Source organism: Chlamydotis macqueenii, chromosome 19 (genome assembly GCF_036417535.1).
Source record: "Chlamydotis macqueenii isolate bChlMac1 chromosome 19, bChlMac1.mat, whole genome shotgun sequence".
Classification (NCBI taxonomy): domain Eukaryota; kingdom Metazoa; phylum Chordata; class Aves; order Otidiformes; family Otididae; genus Chlamydotis; species Chlamydotis macqueenii.
This window is the reverse complement of record NC_141574.1, coordinates 1,563,714-1,583,038: the sequence shown is the minus strand read 5'-3', so window position 1 is coordinate 1,583,038 and position 19,325 is coordinate 1,563,714. Positions and strand designations below refer to the sequence as shown.

At 53.2% G+C, this 19,325-nt stretch overlaps 1 long non-coding RNA gene across 1 annotated transcript in view; it reads left to right on the top strand.

Annotated features, from left to right (window-relative positions):
- Positions 1–19,012, top strand: part of LOC147598307 (uncharacterized) — a 71,184-nt gene extending 52,172 nt beyond the window's left edge. Inside the window, exons 3-5 of the long non-coding RNA XR_015260676.1 lie at positions 5,503–5,575; positions 14,602–14,682; positions 17,923–19,012. This is a non-coding gene — a long non-coding RNA (uncharacterized LOC147598307). The remainder of the gene's footprint in view (positions 1–5,502; positions 5,576–14,601; positions 14,683–17,922) is intronic.
- The last annotated feature ends 313 nt before the right edge of the window (positions 19,013–19,325 follow it).

Here is a 19,325-nt window from a genome sequence, read left to right as displayed (position 1 = left end):
AACATATGTTGGAGCATACTGATCCCTGAAAGCCTCCTGCAGCAGATATGAATCTCTTTCATTTCCACCCGCGCTGGTGCTTTAATGAGTACGGTGCGTGCCTCTCACCTGTACAAATCACTTGTGCAGGTTTTTGCGAAGCCCCCACCGCGGAGCTGTCTCAGCTGGTTTGAGAAGCGCGGTGCTGAGTGTTCCAGCTCAGGTGGACGCGGCTGGTGGGGCTCTGCGCAGAGCGGAGCCGCGCGCTGGAGCAAGCTCCCCGGGGTGCGAGGACTGCAGCCTTTCGTCACGTCGGTGGGACGTCCGGGGAGCTGTGACCTGACCTGCAGATCAGCACCCCTCTGCCGCTGCACCGTGCGGTTTTGAGCGCCGCTTGCTCACGCGAGTAGCGCAGCACCTACCGTGTAAGACGAGCAGCAGCGGCAGATCCCGGGTGTGCTGCCCGGACTGGTGCGTTCTGTGCATCATCTCCCAACGGTAATTTGGTTGAGAAAAGGTTGGAGTGGAAAAATAGAGCAACTTTCTTTAACTGTGTTTGTCCCTGTTCTTTTCAATCCAGCAGCCATCTAGCTAAGCATCTTCCTGCATGAATCACCAAGGATATGATTAAGTTTTAAGTGGTACCAGAAAAATCTCTATTTAGAAACGGTGGAACTGGCCGTTCCAGTGAGAGAGATGCCTCAGAGATGCTTGTGTGGAGAGAGCCCCTCGCGTCAGAGCCGAGGGCCGGAGCTGGCGTGGCTGCGCATTCGGCTTTGCCCGGTGAACCCCTCCTGGCCCATCATGGGGTCTCGCGGGCAGCGGGGGACGCAGGTGCGACTGTGGGCATCATCGGCTGCTCGATCCAGGTACCAGCACCCACACGTGCTCCCACACCACGGCAGCCACCTCATCCCACCTCCTCTCTCCCAATAACGCATGGCTCAGCGTGAGCAGATTGCCTGAACTTGACCCTTTTATTCCCATTTCAATTATTCCTTTTTCTCTCCCAAAAGTGTATTTGAAGTAAACACAGGCCTAGGAGGATGAAAAGATGAATCACAGCTACAAAAGTGTTCGGTTGTATTTTAAATAGGAATCACAGCAGGTACAACAGCAACCATCTACCGCTGACGCACTTCAGATGGATCAAAAGATGTATTTTTCTCCACTGTTGAGTTATCGTTAATTATTCTTAAAATAAAGTGTTACCACGGAACATTAATTCAAGAGAAGAAACTGTAAGTTCCTTGCTATTCTCCAGGACTTGTTTTCACAGTGAATTAATGGGAGTTAATTTAGCACTGCGCAACAAGCCATACCGCGGAAGGAATACAAAAGAGATGTTGCGTCCCCACTTCTCCCTCGTGTTAGCGCCCCTCTGTTCCGTGTGGTGCAGCAGGTCTTGGTCTGGCCGATAGTCGGTTTGCTGAAAAGTGGAAATTAGGAAAAAGTATTGCATTATTCCCTCCTCTTGTGGATATTAACACTTTGGCACAGATAGACTGCTCTCCCAGTGGAAAACGAACGGTGAACACCAGGCTCTAATTCTTTGTAGTACGCTAATATTGGTGTTTGCAGAGACATACTTGTGTTGTTCCGTCTGTGTGGTGTGTCCTTCGTCCAAGATTGATTCAAGTCCTACGGAGCAGGCATTGCTTCAGCCCACAGATGGCACCTTGACTTTTCAGTCATTTCCTCTAAAAATGCAAGAGATTTTAGTCCTCGCTGGGATGGAAAACTAAAATAACCAATTTGGAAAACATCCCGAATCTTGGAGAGGCTTTACATAATGTATTCAAACTCAGCTTGAAAAAGAGAAGTGGCTTCACCCCAGTTATCCAAAAATATATAGTGTTAGCATGCACATTTTGTAGGAAAATCATCAAACCCTCCAAAGTAAAGGTCACCTGCGCTAACGAAGGGCTCATTTGATGCTGCAGCGCCTGCAGATGTCTGTGGAAGGCAGATGCTCGGTGAATGTCAGTGTCCCAATGTCATGAGCTCAAAGTCTCATAAATAGTAATTGCCGCAAAGCCTAATGTGAATCTCTGGGGCCTGCCAGGCCCGTCCAGAAGCTGGAGGGGTGCGCGGCCGTTCCTTGGGCACCCCGGGAAGAGTGGGATGTGCCCGCCTGCCAGCTCGGGCTCCCTCCTCTGTGATGCCAGAGATGGGGTCTAATTTTTACTGGAGTGGACTTTCTCCCTAGAAGGTCACAAAGGACAAGAGGAAATGGCCTCAAGTTATGCCAGGGGAGGTTTAGATGGATATTAGGAAAAACTTCTCCGTGGAAAAGGGTGGTCAAGTACTGGAACAGGCTGCCCAGGGAAGTGGTGGAGTCACCATTCCTGGAGGGATATAAAAGATGTGTAGAGGCGGCTCTTGGGGACATGGGTTAGTGGTGGGCTTGGCAGTGTTAGGTTAATGGTTGGGCTCAGTGATTTGAAGAGTCGTTTCCAACCTAAGTGATTCTGTGATTCTATAAAGCTGTTGCTGAGTCAGGAGACCAGTGTTGGAAAATCGTCTGGGCTGTTGGGTTGACCCAAGACCTCGTACCTTGTCATGCCATCCTGGGGTAGATTTGGGGAAGGAGGCTTAGGTGACCAGCGGTTTGTTGTTGGGCTCCTGGAGTCGCAGGGCAGACCCTCTGCCTGTCATCCTCAACTCTCCGCTCACTTGACAAAAATTCCTCTTTCCCTTTTTTGGTGTTATTTTCTCTCAGCCCAGCTCCCCGTGCTTGCTGCATGGCTCGCAGCTGTCAGAGCGGGGTGAGCAGCGGAGGTGGCTCGGCGCCGTTTTGGGGTGGTGGAGCGGGCTCGAGCTGCTCCCAGTCCGGTCTGGTTCAGGCTGGGGAGCCGGCACCGTGTGTGGGAGAGGACGAGTGAGCCAATTTCAGCTGCCGCAAGTTTTGACCCTGTAATTGAAGGAGGAAGGTAGGGCGAGGGGTAAAAAAACCTGCTTCCTTTTTTCTGCACAATCTGTTTTTCCGTTTGCATCATGAACAAAGCAAATCAGCCCTGAAAATCATCCCTAGCTGGTTTGAGAGATCTGTACCGGTGTTTAGTGGAGGCCGGGGGGGGGGGAGAGCAGGAGGGAGAAACGACGCACAGAGATAATTTCATTCAGGCATTTAAAGAATCACTGCACTTTTATTATTAACTTCGTGTTCTCAGGTTGAATGCGGAAGCTGTTAGCAGGGACATTGCTATTCCGTACCTGACAGGAACAATGGGAATATTTGTTCTGCCCGGGAGGATTACACCTTCCATTAATCTAAGTTTTATTGAAAGTTTAAATAACAGACAGACAAAATTTGATCAATTAGCAGTGTAATTCCAAGGAGATGTCACAGTGAAATTAAATCTCAGGCATTTTTAATGCGAAGAAGCCTAGGAGCTCCCTCCAGTTTTCTTTCCCAGTAACAGTGTTTATATTTTAATTGAAAGTTTATTCTGCTTTGTGCATCTTCTACTAAATTCTAATTTAACACTGTGATGAGAACAGTTTTATATTGCAGTGTTCGGAGCGCTTCGCAGATAAGTCAAAGGCTGTCTCGTAAATGAGGGGAACAACCTGGGTTTGGTAGGATGCGCTGGCCGTGGAAATCTACCGAAGAGAAGAGGTTTTGATAAGACTTGGGGAAAAGCGCGTGGGAATGGTTACTCGGATGGAGCGGGATGCCGCGGGGGCGCAGGCAGCTGTGGTTACTGTGGCCCTCGGGTCCCGGGGGGATGCGATCGGAGATTCCTCCTGGTTCCCCCGGTTCCAGCCGGTGAGGAGTCAACCGTCTGTTTCCCTGCTCTTGACTTATTCCACCCAAGCAGGAGGGTCGCTCACCGAGTCCATTGCTCCACCTCCGCTCCACAGGCTCCTCTGTCACCCAAAAGTATCATTACATACAAATACTAACATTCTCAAAGGCCCGCAGGACTTGGCACAGCAACTCCTCAGCTCTCCGGCGAGGTGCCTTCCCGAGCGGCTTGGCGTGCACCAGTACCAGGCGCGGGCTTGGGCACCAGCCCAGCCCAAGTGCTGGCACTGAGTGCCAGCCGCTGCATCGCCGCATTCCCGAGCCCTGACCCAGTCTTGGTGGGAAAGCAGCAGAAACAGCTGAAATCTTCCTCTGTCGCCATCAGTGGAAAGAAAGTGGTGTCGCTGCGAGTCGTGGGGGATTGATGGATGGTGTCTGAGGTGCAGCGGTACAATCCGTTGTATCGGGGTTAATGGAGGAGAGCGTTAAACAGCCTGCGACGTGCATCTGCCGATCTGCTGAATTAACTGAAGTCTGCTAGCACTGTGCTCCTAGCTACTCACCTAGCTATCGCTAACCTGGCTTGTGAGCTGCAGCACGGCAAGAGCCAGAATCCCTGGAAGGGATTTGGGAGCCGTCAGGGCCTCACGCGCTCTGCTGGTTACGGCCCAGCTCTGCCCGGAGCAGCACCCCTGAGCCGGGCAGGTCGCGGCAGCCGTAGTTCCAGTGTGACGCCAAACTCAGTCTCAGGTTGTTCCCCGCCACTCTTGGGGGACAGAGATCTGAATGGCAATGAAGGACACCGTAAAGAAGGGAAAGATATGCAGGATAGTGAAACGGTGTAAATTCCTGGCAATTTAATGGTAAGCAATGATTTATCCAGATGCATATACTGCAGGGGCGACTCCTGCTCCTGCCGCGCTGCGTGGCCGTGGTCTTGCACCCTCCTCCCCGCGATGGGGACCTGCGGGGTTTTCTGATTGAGGCTTCGTCCTGGGGGTGGCGAGGAGCAGCTGGTTAACAAGTGCTCACGATGAGCTTTGAGCTCCCTGCACAGAAGGCACCTCGTGCGTGTGTTGCGTTCCCATTCGACCCGTTGGGATGGAGCGCGTTTTGGGAGGGCACCTGGCTGAGTGCCCGGCGTCGACAGTTCACCCAGAATTCATTCTCACGTCTTGCATGGAGCATCTTGTGGGAGAGAGCACCCTGTGCATCCTTGTTGGCCTCTCCAGGGGCTGGTTCTGGGTCCCCAGCTCGCAGCGGGGTGGTGGGGCACAGCACGAGGAGGGCTGGCGGGTGCCGAGGGACAGAGGCAGTCGTGCCAGCGCCTGCCAGCCAGGGACGTGCTGGCTGGGAGAGCGGCTGCAGCCTCTGCGCTGTCCCGGCCCCGCGTCACGCACCTGGGAAGCTCCAAGATTTGCCCTGTGCAGCAGAAGGCGCTACTGGAGACGGGACCTGCCCAGCATGGGTTGCGATCAGCGCCTGGCCCCAGAGGGTGAGAACAGAAAAAACCCTACTGAGAAGCAGCAGGAGGGGGGCACAGATCAGAAGCCCTGCCGATGCACATGCACCCAGCTGCACAGCGGCACGGGCGCTGGAGACTGGACAAAGCCACAGCTGAGGGGTGGGAAAGCTGGGTGTTCAATTGTTTAATGGCTTCAAATCCTTTCCAGCTTAATTCCTGTTTACAGCATAACTACTGAAGGAAATCAAAAGGTTTAAGAGCAAAAATAGATCCTAATTTCTCTTGATGTTTTCTTCTCACCTTGTAGGAAGGAAAGCGCGTTTAGAGGCTGGTTTCCCCTCTTCAGCCAGAGGCTCCAGCTCTTCCCGCCGGCGTGTAAGGTAATTCCCTGTTTTAAAAAGTTTTTGTTCTTGTCCTACAGGTAAAGTACAACATTGAAATTGCCAGGAGCAGTTTTCTTGGTTTGTGGTTACAGGGTGGCCTGTCCTGACCTCGGACGTTTGCCACGAATACTTTAATCGCTAGCAAGGGGTTTATCTCAAGCAGATGCCGTAAAGGATCCGAGAAGTAGGTCAGGAGATGTTGAAGAGTCCATTTGATTCATCGTGACCTGTGGGTGCAGCTCTGGTTTTAAGCCTGAAATGTCATTTCTCAGATGCAACGTGAGCTGCTGCTTTCATTTCTGGATTAGAAAACAATCGAATAGACTGATTGATAAGAGAAAGGAGACGGGAGGGACCCCTCAGCCCGTCCCACATCAGAACAGCTCCGATCCCTCGCCAGCGTCGTCCTGTACACCGGGATTAATGCCATCCCCCTGACGTTGCGTTGCCAAGCCCATAGGAACGATTACGTTGACATTATGTAGCAGCAGTTTGACATTCAAAAACAAAATCCTCGAACTCTGGTGAGAGCCCCTGACCCTAGTAGGCGTGGTGACCCCAGCTCACCAGCCACACAGAGCTGTGACCGACCTGCCCGTACCGCGGCATCCGCACACGCACCCTGAACCCTGCGGCACAACCTGGCTCCAGCTGCCGCTGCAGGGGAGGGCAGCCCCCTCCGCTGGAAGGGGCCGAGGTGGATTTTCTACAGGAGAGCGGGCAGTTTGGGGAAGGTTTCTGGGGACCGAATGCCCATTTCGAGCTGGAAGCCGCCGTCGGTTGTCACGAGCCGTTCCTGGTGGTTTGGGGCGGCCACGCCTTGGCGCTGGCCGAGCAGCACTGGTGGTCCCGCGGCAGCGCCTGCTGCAGCCCGGGAGGCGTGGGTCTGCGTCAAGGCGTGCCGGCTGCGTGGCGCTGCCCACGTGCGGGGTGTGCAGGCGCGTTGGTGGGCGTTCGGTGTTACAGCAGTGCAAACGTGAGAGCTCCAGCTGCCCTTCTCCTGCTGAGCGAGACGGTTCTTTTGGGACATTCCTTATTTACTTTCCGAAGTATTGACAATATTTTTTTTCCTCCTTGCGGTGCTTTCCCACCCTCTGTCTGTCCAGGGTGCAGAGTTTTCATTTCTTTTAATGATTCTCAAGAAATTATTGAGAAATCAAAATATGTTTCAGAGTTATCTTCGAGCCTTACTCTAGTTCAAATGGTTTCTATAAATCCACAGTGCAAACGATATTTTTCAAAGTTTTACAGTTCCCCAAATGATTGCAATGGTGTATTGACTGACTTTACTGGGGCCCTGGGAGTTTAGAAAAGAAAAAAAAAAAGCTTAGCAAGCAAGATCTCTTAAAATATATATATGAAAGTTTTCAAAGTTCATCTAATCTTTCTCTGGTTTGGGTATTTATAAACCAGATGCTGCCGTTAAGGTTAACAGCGCTTTTCCCGGGGATATTGCCGCTGTCCGTTGGCTGCAGCTCTGTCGTGCCTGGCTCTGAGTAGAGGAGGTTTCCTCTCGAAGCAGACAGACCCTCCCGGGTGGCGGGGCTGGGGCACAGCTCCTGCTCCAGAACAGCCCGTCAGGAGCGGTGCTCTGCCTTCGCCACCGTTTGGGCGTTTTCGCCTCACAAATTGTCTTCCCGCTCAGGGCCCTCTGGTCATGACCTTCCCTGCGCCCTTCTTGTAGCGTTGCGTCATTTTTATGGTGTTTTGACTTTTGCCCTTGTGCCCGCCCTTCGCTAGGGAGCCTTCGGGATGCTTTATGGCCTGGGGATGCACCAGGGATGTTCTCCAGCCTCTCTACACCTCTGAAATGTATTTGGCCGTGTCTCGGGCTGCTGGAGTCGGTGGGCACATCTGCGTTCTGCTGCGCCTTGCATCACACGCGAATGGCGCGTGAGGAAAAGCTGCGTGTGCTCTCCTGTCCCTGCGTGCAGTTTGCAGGGTGAACGATTGAGGAGGCTTCTCCGGACTCTGCAGGGTGGTGAAGGGGAGAGCCCACCGCACCTCTGCCCTGGGCCCGCCGCGGGCTGGCGGCGACTCGGGCTGGGGGAGCAGCGAGAGGCACGGCCAGTCCCAGCCGGCTGCAGGGGTGAGGCTCCAGAATTGCTTTAGGAATTTGGCAAGGGCACGTGAACTTCATGTAAGCGGTTGTCTCAGTGAAAGGAATTTGCCAGACTTAGAGGAAAAAAATTGCATCAACCCATCTTTTGTTACAGCCCTTCTTTTCATTGATGATCCAGTAAAACTGTTCTTTATGGAAGACAGTGAAATCCTGATGGCAGAGGATATTGCCCATCAAGGGCAGCAGATCGTTCTTTGCTGTTCAGAAAGCTGGTTAAATTGAAATTCTGCAAAGAGCTGAGTGCCAGAACATAAACTGAACTTCTGTCTTTCGGTGGAAAGCAGAAGGCATCATTGGTGCTCGTCTCTTTTGGCACATTGCCATCATACGTTATAGCAGACCCCCCCATAAATAGATCGATAGATCTGTACGGAGATCTGTACGTATACAGATACATCTCCAGCTCTGTGTGTGCGGGTGGGGCTGCTCCTGGGACGTCACCTCAGCGGGACTGCGCAGGCGGCTGCTCCTGGGACGTCACCTCAGCGGGACCGCGCAGGCGACTGCTCCCGGGAGCAGCATCGCCATCGGGGCAGCCAAGTGACAGCGCACGCAGCAGGACAGCGGAGTCAGGCCACAGGTGCCCGGGTTGCGGAGGCAAGTGGACAAATGGACTGGCTTCGTTTGGAATGGTTTCAGTGCTGGACAAGGGCTGGCGAGTGCCACCAGAGCAACCGTCCAATCGCTAGGGCTTCCAGCATCCTGAAATGTCCGTGTAACAGCATTAGTACAAGACAAATGTAACTCCATACCCTAGATCTGTTTAACCTAATAAATAGTTTTGGTTAATGGACAGCAAAAGGAATGATGCTCAGTAAATCTGATTTTATGAGCCTTTCACTTATTTGCTGTGCCCATTAGGTCGGAAGTTAGGTAATGTGGTAAGTGTCCGTTAGTGCATTAGCTCAGTGATGAGGGAGCTGAATTAAAAAAGAAAGAAATATTGTGGAAAAAACCCCGAAGCCATGTGCGTTTATTAAACCCTCAGTCCGTTAGCGTGACTCCAACGGCCACCAAGCTGGAGGGACAGCAGAGTTTGGTCGTTGTGGGGAAAGGACGGCGACCCGTGACTCACCTCCCGCTTCACCCCAGCATTTACCCTGTGCCTCTCCTGCCGCGGGGAGCATGGGGGCTGCGGGGCAGAGCTGGGGCTGCCTGTCCTCCCCGGCTGAGGAAGGTCTGCGCGCGGTGGGTCTGTCCTGTGCCAACTGGAAATGATCGCTGCTGAGGAGAGGGGCTGCGTGGCCCGGCACTGCCGGCTGCCTCCCGTGGCGCGTGGGACGGGCGGCGCGGGGCTGCGTTCTCTAGTCACAAATACACGACCCAGCTCATAACGATCAAAATAACAATTTTATTGATAATCCCTTCTTGCACTCATTTCCTTAAAAATTTTTACTCTGCCCAGGCAAATTAGTTTTAAAAATCTCTTTTCCCAATTTCCTAGAGACCCTGGGATTATTTACACAGCCCGCCAAGAGCTATTTACTGTTCTGGGTAATTCAATGAGCATTCACTTGCTTTGGATTAACATGCAGCGGCGTTCCAAGCGCTAGCCATTTACTGATAATTGGAACGTTGTCCTACCCTGGAAAACACGTCCAGCCTGGCCAGTTAGTTTTCACACGTGGCATTAAAGCAGCAGGAGAGCCACATTTCCTTGTGTACGTGCTAGCAGGGAAAGACGTTGTTCGTTAGCAGTTAGGAGGTAGGTTTCCTTCCCTACCGTCCTCCCCCATCGCAGTGGGGGGCGGCTCGGGCCCAGCCCCCGTTGCCAGGCGGGCGATGTGCCGAGGGGAATGGCTGCGCTGGCGGCTGCAGCCCCTTGTAGGGAGCCGCTGCAGGGCGGCTTCTCTGTGACCAGGAGCGTGCAAGCCGCCGCCGTGTTTGTTGAGCGGTTTACCCAGAGCTGTGTTGCAGGTGCTGGAAGAGCGCTGGGTGGATGCAGGCATTTTGCACAAGCGAGTGCAGGAGCAGGGCAGGAGGAAACCTTCCCAGCAGCAGGAGGAATTCTCAAAAATAAAAATATAACCTGCGTGCGTACTGGAGGTGCTCCCCGTGAGCTGTTTGTGAGCCAGGTGATGGTCGCAGAGAGCTTTGCTCTGTGTGGCTTACAGCGTTGGGTTGGCATGTCCCTGGGGCTGGTACCTCACGAATTGCGCTACACTGCGCTCGGCCGGTGACTGATAGGTACATCGAATAACGGCGTCCGTCTCAGCAGCAGACACGTTTCAGTTTGTTGAGCGTACTCTGGCCATGGACGAACAGTGGGAGTAATAGAGACCTATTTTTGAAACTAATGGAGGCTGATACATAGAAAATGAAATCTGCTTTCTCTGCCTGGGTTGTCGGCTGGCTTTCCTCATTTGGTTCCACTTACAGGGATTGCTTAGGATGCTGACACTTCACCGGGGGTTTCCCAGATAATGAAAACAGATTTGTCAGGCACTGCAAGGCAGGCAAAGGACGGTAGGTTGCATGTTTGACACCGTTTTGGGTCCCCAGTGGGAGCACTTTGATCCCGCGCAGTCCAGATAGGGTTACGGTGCCTTCCCTGCAGCTCTCCGTCCGGCGCGTAACCGCCCAGGCACCACACGTGTCCCACCTGAAGGTGAAGGCGGCTGTTCTGGGGTCGGCTGAAATACCCGGGCGTGGTGTGGATGGCAGGGTGCAAACGCCCACACCGTGCTTGGTCACTTCTCCGGCACTAACCTGTGCCCGTGGGGCAGCAAGGGTGTCAGAACAGCAGGTCCCTTCCTGCAGCTTCTGTTTCTCCCAAACTGGTCTTTTCCTTCCTTGCATTTACAGTAGAACCATAAATCTTCACAATACAAATCTTTTTTTTTATGATTTTCATGCTTTGCTTTTAACCTCTAAAAATGTGTTTACAGTGAAGAGTGGGTAAACACCCTGAACACAAACAACTGCGAATGTGGGACTGGTAGTGCTGGCACAAAACTGAACATATGCAAAATCAAATAATTCTAAAGAATTTGGTTTTATTAGGGAACTCGGTGCTCGTGAAGGCTGGGGAGGCGACAGCCCCAAGAGCTGAAATCTCCTGGCCATTGCAAGGGACGAGCACGCGGGGTAACGCTGCGAGCATCCTCGGCCTCACCAGCTGCCTGGAACACGTTTGGCCCTGCGTGACGGAGGATTGTGAACTCCTCTGCAGTCGCACTTCAAGCCGTTTCCCTCTCTGCGTAGGCACTGACGGCAGCTCGCAGGAGCTGGCCTGCTGGGACGCAGCCTGGGGCCACGTTCGGCTCCAGTTCAGGTAGGTCTCTGGGCAGAAATAGCTCCCAGTCACTGGCGCCAACCCAGGGACGTATAAACCCGCGGTCTGGAGGAGGAACCTTCGCAGCCAGTTAGCAGTGTCTGGAGCTATCGAGTACGCTTCAGCCTCCCCTCTACCTGCCCACAGAGGCTGCAGAGCTCAGGGGCCCCAAGAGGAGATCCCCTCCGTCCCCTCCTGCTCTGGACAGCCGCGCATGTCTCCTTGTGCGCAGGCCCCGGGGCCGCAGCGCGGTCAGGGCTAGCGATGCCGGCTCTCCGGCACGCGTGGTGACTGCCCTCCCGGGGACGTCTCCAGGGACGTCCACAGCAGAGCAGGACTGCAGCCTTCGCTTCGGCCGTGGGGAAAGGGCGTGGGCTTGCAGAAAGCCAACGCAGAGCTAGAATGAGGAGCAATGTCTTCCTTGCACCCGGTGCAGTCCTTATTCCCCGAGACCATGCGTTCTTGAAGGGTGATGAATGCGCTGTTTGGGAGAGGACATTAAGGGAGACGTCCTATTTACAAACATCTTCCTGCCGGAGCATTCAGGAGAACAGGGCTCCGGCGGGAGCGTGCTGTGTGTCGTTGGTAATGTAAGGGGACACCGTTATTTGTATTGCATCGCTGAACTCCATTAAGTCTTTTATTCACCTTGTTCTTGGGACAAATGCTGTTTCATGTGAAGCCGTTTACTGATCGGAACCCATCAGCAGATCGCTATTTCATTTTTTGTCCCTGAAAGGGAACGGGCTGCTGCTGAATCCTAACGATGGCGGCTCACAGTGCTGGCGGCTCAGCGTGGCTGGCGGCTCATCGTGACCGGCTGCTCGGCTCCCAGTGGCACTCCGGTTTGCACTGGGCGAGGCTGATCCTCACTGGCCACCCCAGCCTCTGCCAGCAGAGGACGGTACGCCTGGCGAGGACAGGTACGCCCAGAGATGGGTCCCTTTGCGGGGGTTTGTCCTCGTTATGCCAACGCCTCTGGCTGCTGCCAGTTCTCGCTGGAGCTTTCGTCCCCTCACCCGCTCGTCGTAGGAGCCAGTCATGGGTGAGGGGTCCCTGTGGGTGGCTCTGCAGACGCCGACCTCTCCCACAGCCCCGCCGCTCGCCGTTATGCGGCCCAGGCACAGTGGGGGACGGGGTCTGGCCGAGGAGCCACGGCTGGTGGTACATCCAGGGCCAGGCTGGCACGCGTCCTCCCTCGGGCGGCGGATCCCTTGGCAGAGCTCTAAGAACAGCCTGCTTCCCTCTTCCGGTGTATTAAGATTAATGTTTAAACAGCACTGGCCCGATAAATCTCTCTCGGAGGCTTTCCTCAGAACAAATAGTTAGCAGGAGAACAAGGCATCTGTTTGCAAATGACAGGGTTTCCAATCTATTTATTAAGCACATAACCGCGCTCTCTTGAAATGTCAGATTGACTCTTCATCGTCCCTGGGTGCGGTTACGAGTGGTTACGGCGGAGCACGCCACCGCCTACATTTATTTACAAGGAGAAGGAGTCATTGAGATTAATTGCACAATTGAATATGCAACATGGTAAACAGTTATTTGGGAATGATTGTTTGTGTTTAATTATGACATACAGGATAAGTTTAGCAGTCATAAATATTTCATTGGATTGTAAATGCAGATGTGAGCACTGAAATGTATCGGCGAAACACAGGAGTCGGGGTCTCCCCTCGGGGCGGCCGCCGGTAACGTGGCGCTCGCAAACCCAGCGCGCCGATAGCAGGGGGCTGCTCCCCTCGGTGCAGCACGCGGAAAGCTGTCGGCAAAACAGCTCGAGAGTGGCTTAGGAAGCAGAAATGGCTTGTTTCCGCTTGTTTTGTGCGCTGCAAAAAAAGCTCTGAACGCAGAGCGGCGGCTGTAAGGAGCAGCCGGGGACGAGCTCCCTCGGCGCCCGGGCACAGCCGGGGAGGAGGGATGGTGGGCTGAGCCCGCGTCCAGCAAAACAGGGAGACTGTTTTCGTGAGTCACTCCTCAACCAGCTGGGCTGGTCTTTCCAGCAGCTGTTCTTTATCAGATTATTTTTCCCACCTTTTCTTGCTTTCTGTTCTCTTCTCTCCTGTTTCTTCTCCTCTCCTCACCCCTCCTGCCCCCAGCACTTGCGCCCTGTACGTGTTGTTGCTCTCCGCAGTAGAAGAAAATGAAAAATAGATGTGGAGGGGAAAAAAGGTTAATAGCGAGAAAAGATGTGCCAGAAAAATATAAAAAAAAAGTAGAGTGGTAATAAAAAGGAAATTTAATTTCAATGGAAAATTTCCATGGGAAAAGGGAGAAGTGTTGTTGTTGGGGTGGAACACTGTTTCCATCTAGTCTGCTCAGCTGGGGAAGAAGTGCTATTTCCCAGCTGTTTAAAACCTGGCGTGATGATGAAAGATGAGTATTTTTCTGTCTCTCTGTTTCTGGAGCTAGTCTCTTGTGGGACGGTATTTATCACTCAGTAAATTTCATAATGTTTAATTTTGTATTAAGCAAAGAACAAACTGTTTCCACGTTGCACGATCACGCTCTCGGGCTTCCTACACGCTTAAAGGCGAGCGCTGCTTTTCTGAGCAGCCTCCTGTGCCACCGAGCAATAGCATTTGTTTTCTTCTCTGCAAAGCTGGAAAGAATGTTCCATTTCTGATGAAAATGTTAATTGTGAAATGTCTGTTTGACCAAAAAAGACACAGAAGAGGTTTTGAACAGAAAAAGAAGGATGTTCTTTTCAGCCGGCCCTCTGGGAGGTCTCCTGTTGCTGTAGGTTTATTTCATCTGTTGCAAAAATACATATGGGCCAAAAAACGAAACGTGGCACAAGGCAGCTCCCCGTTCAGCTCACGGCGAATGCATCGAGGTCAGAGAGCGAGGTTTCTGCCCGTCGGCAAAAGGCGTCTTTGTAACGGGACCCAAACTGTTCGCTCACATGGCTTGACAAAGACGTCCAGTTGGATTTCTGGCGCTGGCTCCGTTTCAGCAGGAGCGCTCGCAGTCGGGTTTAACGAGGGGCTGATCATAGAATCATAGAATCGTAGGACGGTTTGGGTTGGAAGGGACCTTCAAAGGTCCTCTAGTCCAACCCCCCTGCACGGAGCAGGGACAGCCCCGACCTGTGGCCGTTGGGATGCGATGAATTGGTTCTGGGCAAAGTTAATTTGCTACAGAAGCCATCGTACGTGGGAAGCAGCGATGTGGGGGTGGGAGGGTTTAAGCCAGAGGTGCGACTGCCTCGAAGGCTTCCCTAGCCTCTGCCCTTGGGTTATTCCTTGCTGGTTTTCACTTCTCGGCCCTCTCCCAGCACCCTAGCTGAAGCACACCTTTGAAATGAGGGATGAGCCATAATGAGAAAAGAGATACGAATTAATCAAAGATGACACTAGAAATGATGTGAAACATAATTTCTTTGGCACAGTGTTCAGATGTAAGGGTGTGTGTATGTGTGTGTGTGTGTATGCAGACACATCCACACAAGCTGTTGTTGCTCATCGCTTCTAACGCTCGTGAGGGACCGTACAGATGTGAAAACGAATAACCTCTGAGCAGAGGCGAGTGGTGACCTTCAGCTCGGGCTCTGCAGTCGTGTTCGGGAGTCATGGGTTTGCTTGTTGTCTCTCTTAATTTTCCCTATTAATTTCCTTATTTCAGGTAAAACCTTGAGCATCGCAGATGGCGGCAGCAGGACCCCCAAGCCGCAAAGCCTTCTCCCCGAGGAGCAGAGGGGCGATGGTGAGATACGCCAGAGATGGGCTGGGGGGAGAACGGGGGAAATTAAACGTTACCATCATCGTCTTGTCGGAGTGGGAGCCAGCGCAGAGAGGAGTTGCTGAGCTGTGCTGCTGACGCCAGCTGGAGATCGGTCCCTGGCTTTACAGCGCGCAGGGGCAGTGAAGTTTTACACAGTGCCTCGCGGTTCCCAGTAAAACCCAGTGTCGCCCTGGGATCCGCAGGAGTGCGGCGCTCGTCGCGGTCGGCTGTCGTGTCAGAGGCTGCCTGCTCGCTGGCAGAGGAAGAACATTTATGTTTCCCTGGTGAAGCCCCTGCCAACGTCACGTTCTGGAGAGGTTTTGCAGCTCCCGCTGGGCAGCCTGGTGCTCCGGGGACAGCAACGGGCAGCGGCTGGGGTTTTTCCCCTGCTCGGCTGCAGTTGGGCAGTTGCACGGGGAGCAGCGTGGTGTCACGCACAGAGGCCCCGTCTCTCCCTGCGGCGAGGCACACGGGTGTGAGAGCCCGGCGAGGGCGGGCGCTGGCTGCCCGGGGCACGGACCATGGCAATTTGCCCTGGGAGCTTCCCGCAGCGCGCGGTGGTAGCGATGCTGCGTGGCCGCACGCTTGCTCTGCCAGATTTCTCTGAACGAACACTGCATTACAAGTGCTACTGAACATTTTTTTTACTAAAAGCATGCAATATATAGGTTTTAAGTTGTTTAATGAAGCATGATAATTGAATGCTAATAGCTGTTCTTTGAAAGTCTGGAAAATAGATGGAAATCTGTAAGGATCAATGTATTGTCTACAGGGAACTAATCTATCTCTGAAAGAAGCTGGAGATTTGTTCTTGTTCTATGAAATTAGAAAATATTGCTGTTTATGAAGCACATTTATAAAACACTCTAGTTTTAAAGAGTTGGCTTCAGGGCATTTACTACAACGCACATCTATCAACTAACGCACTCGTAGCTGCGTTACAAAACCAACTTCAATTAAAAACAGATTTGAGAAGTGATGTGGTATGTAGGCTGTAAAGCTCCAGTGGAAGGAAAATGCACCTGCCTGAAGAACCAAATGCAGCTCTTAAAGCCCGCGGTGGTGGTATTTCAGCCTGTAATATGGTGTCAGTCCCATAAAGCCCGTTATTGGCACGGTGCTGGTCGTGGAGGTGGCTGCCAAGCGGCTCTGCCAGTGACTGGGCAGGATTTGGTCGGTTTGTAAGCGAACAGCAGTGCAGGAGTAACAAAGCAAGGATGTGTGTTTTCCTGAGCACTCAGACTAGATCTGTATCTTAACAGGAGATCGATGTTCGGGTCACAAGGTGGGACAGCACAGTGGGAATCTTAAATCCCAGAGGAAACAAACATGAAAGAAATGGTGACTACTGGGAGTTTTCTGCAGTCAGAGGTGTCGTACCTTGAAAGCCATTTGCTGTTGTCATGTGTTATCAAAACCCACTCTGAGCTCTTATGCGTGCAGTTGACTGCTACGAAGAGAAGAGTAAAATGAAAATGTTGTAAGGGATTAGAGAAAGCTATGGGGGGGCGAAGGAGGGGACGAGCCCCTGGCCTGGAGCAAGGGGGGATCTGGTGCCGCCAGAGACAGCCCAGCCTGCCGCTGCGGCGAGGATCGGCCACAGAGCAAAGATTTCCAATTAATTTGTTCACTGAGAAGAAGTGCAGAGCCAAGATGTCAGTTTGATTTGAATGCATGAATTGTTTCTGTGAAAAAGTTAAAAAGCTGCGTGTCACAGTGTCTGTGGCCGCTGTACAGCCGGCGCAGCAGCGAGGGGCGTGCCGGCTGGTCGCGGCCGCGTTCGCCGCAGGGCTCTGCCGGGGCTGCCGCTGCAGAGAGCTCCCGTGAGTCGGTTTGGTTACAAGCGGAGCCCCAGGAGCTACCAGGACCTGGAGGAACGGTACTACATCTTAAGCCAGCTAAACCTTGTACGAAAGGACATCCTGTAATGAATTTTAAATTAATTTAAACAGGCTCGAAACAAAGTTTAAAGCGTCAGAAGGAACACGTACAGTGTCAGGACTTGGACAGCCAGGTGCCATGCTCTAATAATTTAATATCGTCTCGATTAGGTTGTGCTGTTGGGTTTTTTTTGTAAAGCAATCTGTCCTTTGCTGTTCAGAAACCTCCTTCGTACAAACTGCGTCAACCGTTCCGAAGAGCCCAGCCTGCAGCTCCCACTTGGCTTCTTGTTCGAGAGCCGTGAACAAAAGTGCGGCACCCAAAGCCCCAGCTGTGAGTGAGTGAGCAGAACGCGAGTTCCTTAAAACAGGACGTAGGAATAGGAGTATCCCACCAGCCGGGAATGGCGCCGGCAGCCAGCGGCGTTTGCTCCTGTCTCCGGAGGTTCGCAGCCGCGGCCGTGCCGGGCAAAGACAAGGAGCTTTCTCTCCAGCCCTCGGAGCCCACCTGCGTTCTGTCAGCTTCTGGAGCTGCCCAGGAGTGAAAAAGCCGCGAGCTGAAGCTCGTAAGAGAAATGGCCAAAACTCTGTAACTGTCAGTGCCAGCCACTGACTTTACAGATGTCGTGTGCCTTTGTTAAAGAGTCTGCTGTGTTTGAGTTGTCCAGCGCGGTTACAATGAAAATCATTTCACGAAGAAGAAACAGTGAGTGCTCACTGGAAAGAGCCGGTTCCTCAGCCATTCTGTGCGCGGGGCGCGTGCCAACACAGGGCCGCGGCCGCTGCACGTGCCCCACGGCAGCCACGGAGCTGCAGCTCGGCACGGGCGAGGGGTCGGTGGGGCGGTGGCCCCTGCCCTGCCCTGGCACCCCTTACCCCGGGAGCTCCACAGACGTCATTTGGGCAAACCGCACCCAGGTACGGCGGTGCGGTACGCCGGCGCTTCTGGAGCACGACTTCAGCTTGTGAGAGTTCTGCAAGCGTTAATTAAACCTCGCAGATCAGTATTCCCTCCGGTGGGCCGGGGGGAGCGGCCCTGTCCCACCAGCCCTGCAGAGGGTGGCCGTGCCTCGGCGGGCTGGCATTCCCCATGGAACTGGTTTTCATGGCCGCTGGCGAGGGACAGTTTCCCACAGAGAGTGGAAGTCCCTGCTCCATGTAGCCGGATTTTTTATTTCCATAGCTGATGAAGAAATTACATTTATTCATATTTTAAAACTGTTCAAAAAGAATTATGTATGTATTTTCCACCCCGTGGCTTAAAAGCCCTTATCGACACTTTTTTTCTGTACTTGTTGTAAAATGTGTTGGCCTTGGCAATTGATTACTTTAATTTCCCCAGGCAAGCATTCATTATCCTGCCCCACTCTCATCGTTGGGAAATAAGATGCTTTATGCAGCAAAACGACTCTGGCACAATTAGCAAGATATTGTTTCTGAAGGAGCCCTACGCTGCTGCTCAGGTAAGAGGGTGTCCAGGGCAATTATTTAAAATCAAAGAAGATAAATCGCTGAGGAATCAATGCCTTTCTCATAATATTTGCTCCTTGGCACTGATGGCCCAAGTGTTTAAAAAAACACAACTCAGGCTTCACAAAATAATTGTGAGATTCCCTTAGTCACTGCGGGAACTGAGAGAAAGCAGCCGTGGTGCTTTTCATTTTTTCCATCTGCTCCGAGGCGGCTGTTGGCCTCCCGCCCCTATCCCCTTGGTGCTGCGGCCCCAGCGCAGCCGCCAGTGCCGCCCCTCGATGCTGCTGGCAGAGGCGCGATCGTCCTTGGGCTCAGTCAGGTTCAGCTGGAGCTGGACCCCACCGGTAGAAGAAGGACCCAGCGCCCACCAGTGCCGTCCCACCGCGCACCACCATGGCCTGGCCACGCAGCCTCAGCCACGATCCGGGGCGTGGGAAGGGGAGAGGGGCTGGGGGGAGACAGCCCCCGCGCACGGCTGGGCACTGCCGGTGTTTGCAGTCAGCCCACAGATCATCTATTTGCTAACAAAAAGCAGAGAAGGAGGAAAAACCTTTTATTTTTCCTCTTTCTTGCTGTGGAAATGAGAAATTAATAATAGAAATGCTAAAGAGAGGCCTCTCTTTCTGGTCTGTCTCATGGAAGGGTTGTTATGTGGTGATTATGATTAAGAAAAGTAATTTTCTTCTATACAGACTGTAATGGATAATGGCCAAAACAAGGCTGTTTGCAGTCCCGGATTTTCTGTGTATCCGGGCTCCAAGGAAACGCTGTGTGCCGCAGGCTGGCCATGGCCCGGCAGAGTCGGGGGGGTCCCGCCGGCCCCCAATCCCTGGTGTTGAGCTGCAGCATCTGCAGGAGAAGGGAGAAAAATTCAGTTGCGTTTTCTTTATTTGTGAAAGCCCACCTTGTGGTTAACAGCTCCCTGTCCGCCTCGGGGCACATGGCCTCTGTGCCGCTCCCGCAGCGTGCAGCATCACCTACCCAGGCGCGAGCCCAGGGCATGTGCAGCTGTCTGTCCTGTTCAAATGGGAAAAAAAAAAAGAAATTTGGGATTAAAATATAAATTTTTCAAGGAAATTTTACAGCCGAAGCCCAACTTAGTGGGGGGGCCGCCCTGGGGCAGAGCCCCCTTGGAGCACGAGCCCCGGTGCAGCAGAAGGGTCTGGGGCTGCTGGTGGGGTGGGGGCGCGGGGTCGGCCCCACGGCCACGGTGCAAGCCCCCCGCCCCGCTGCGGTCCTGACCGCAGGAGCTGTCTGCAGCCGCGCAGCGTG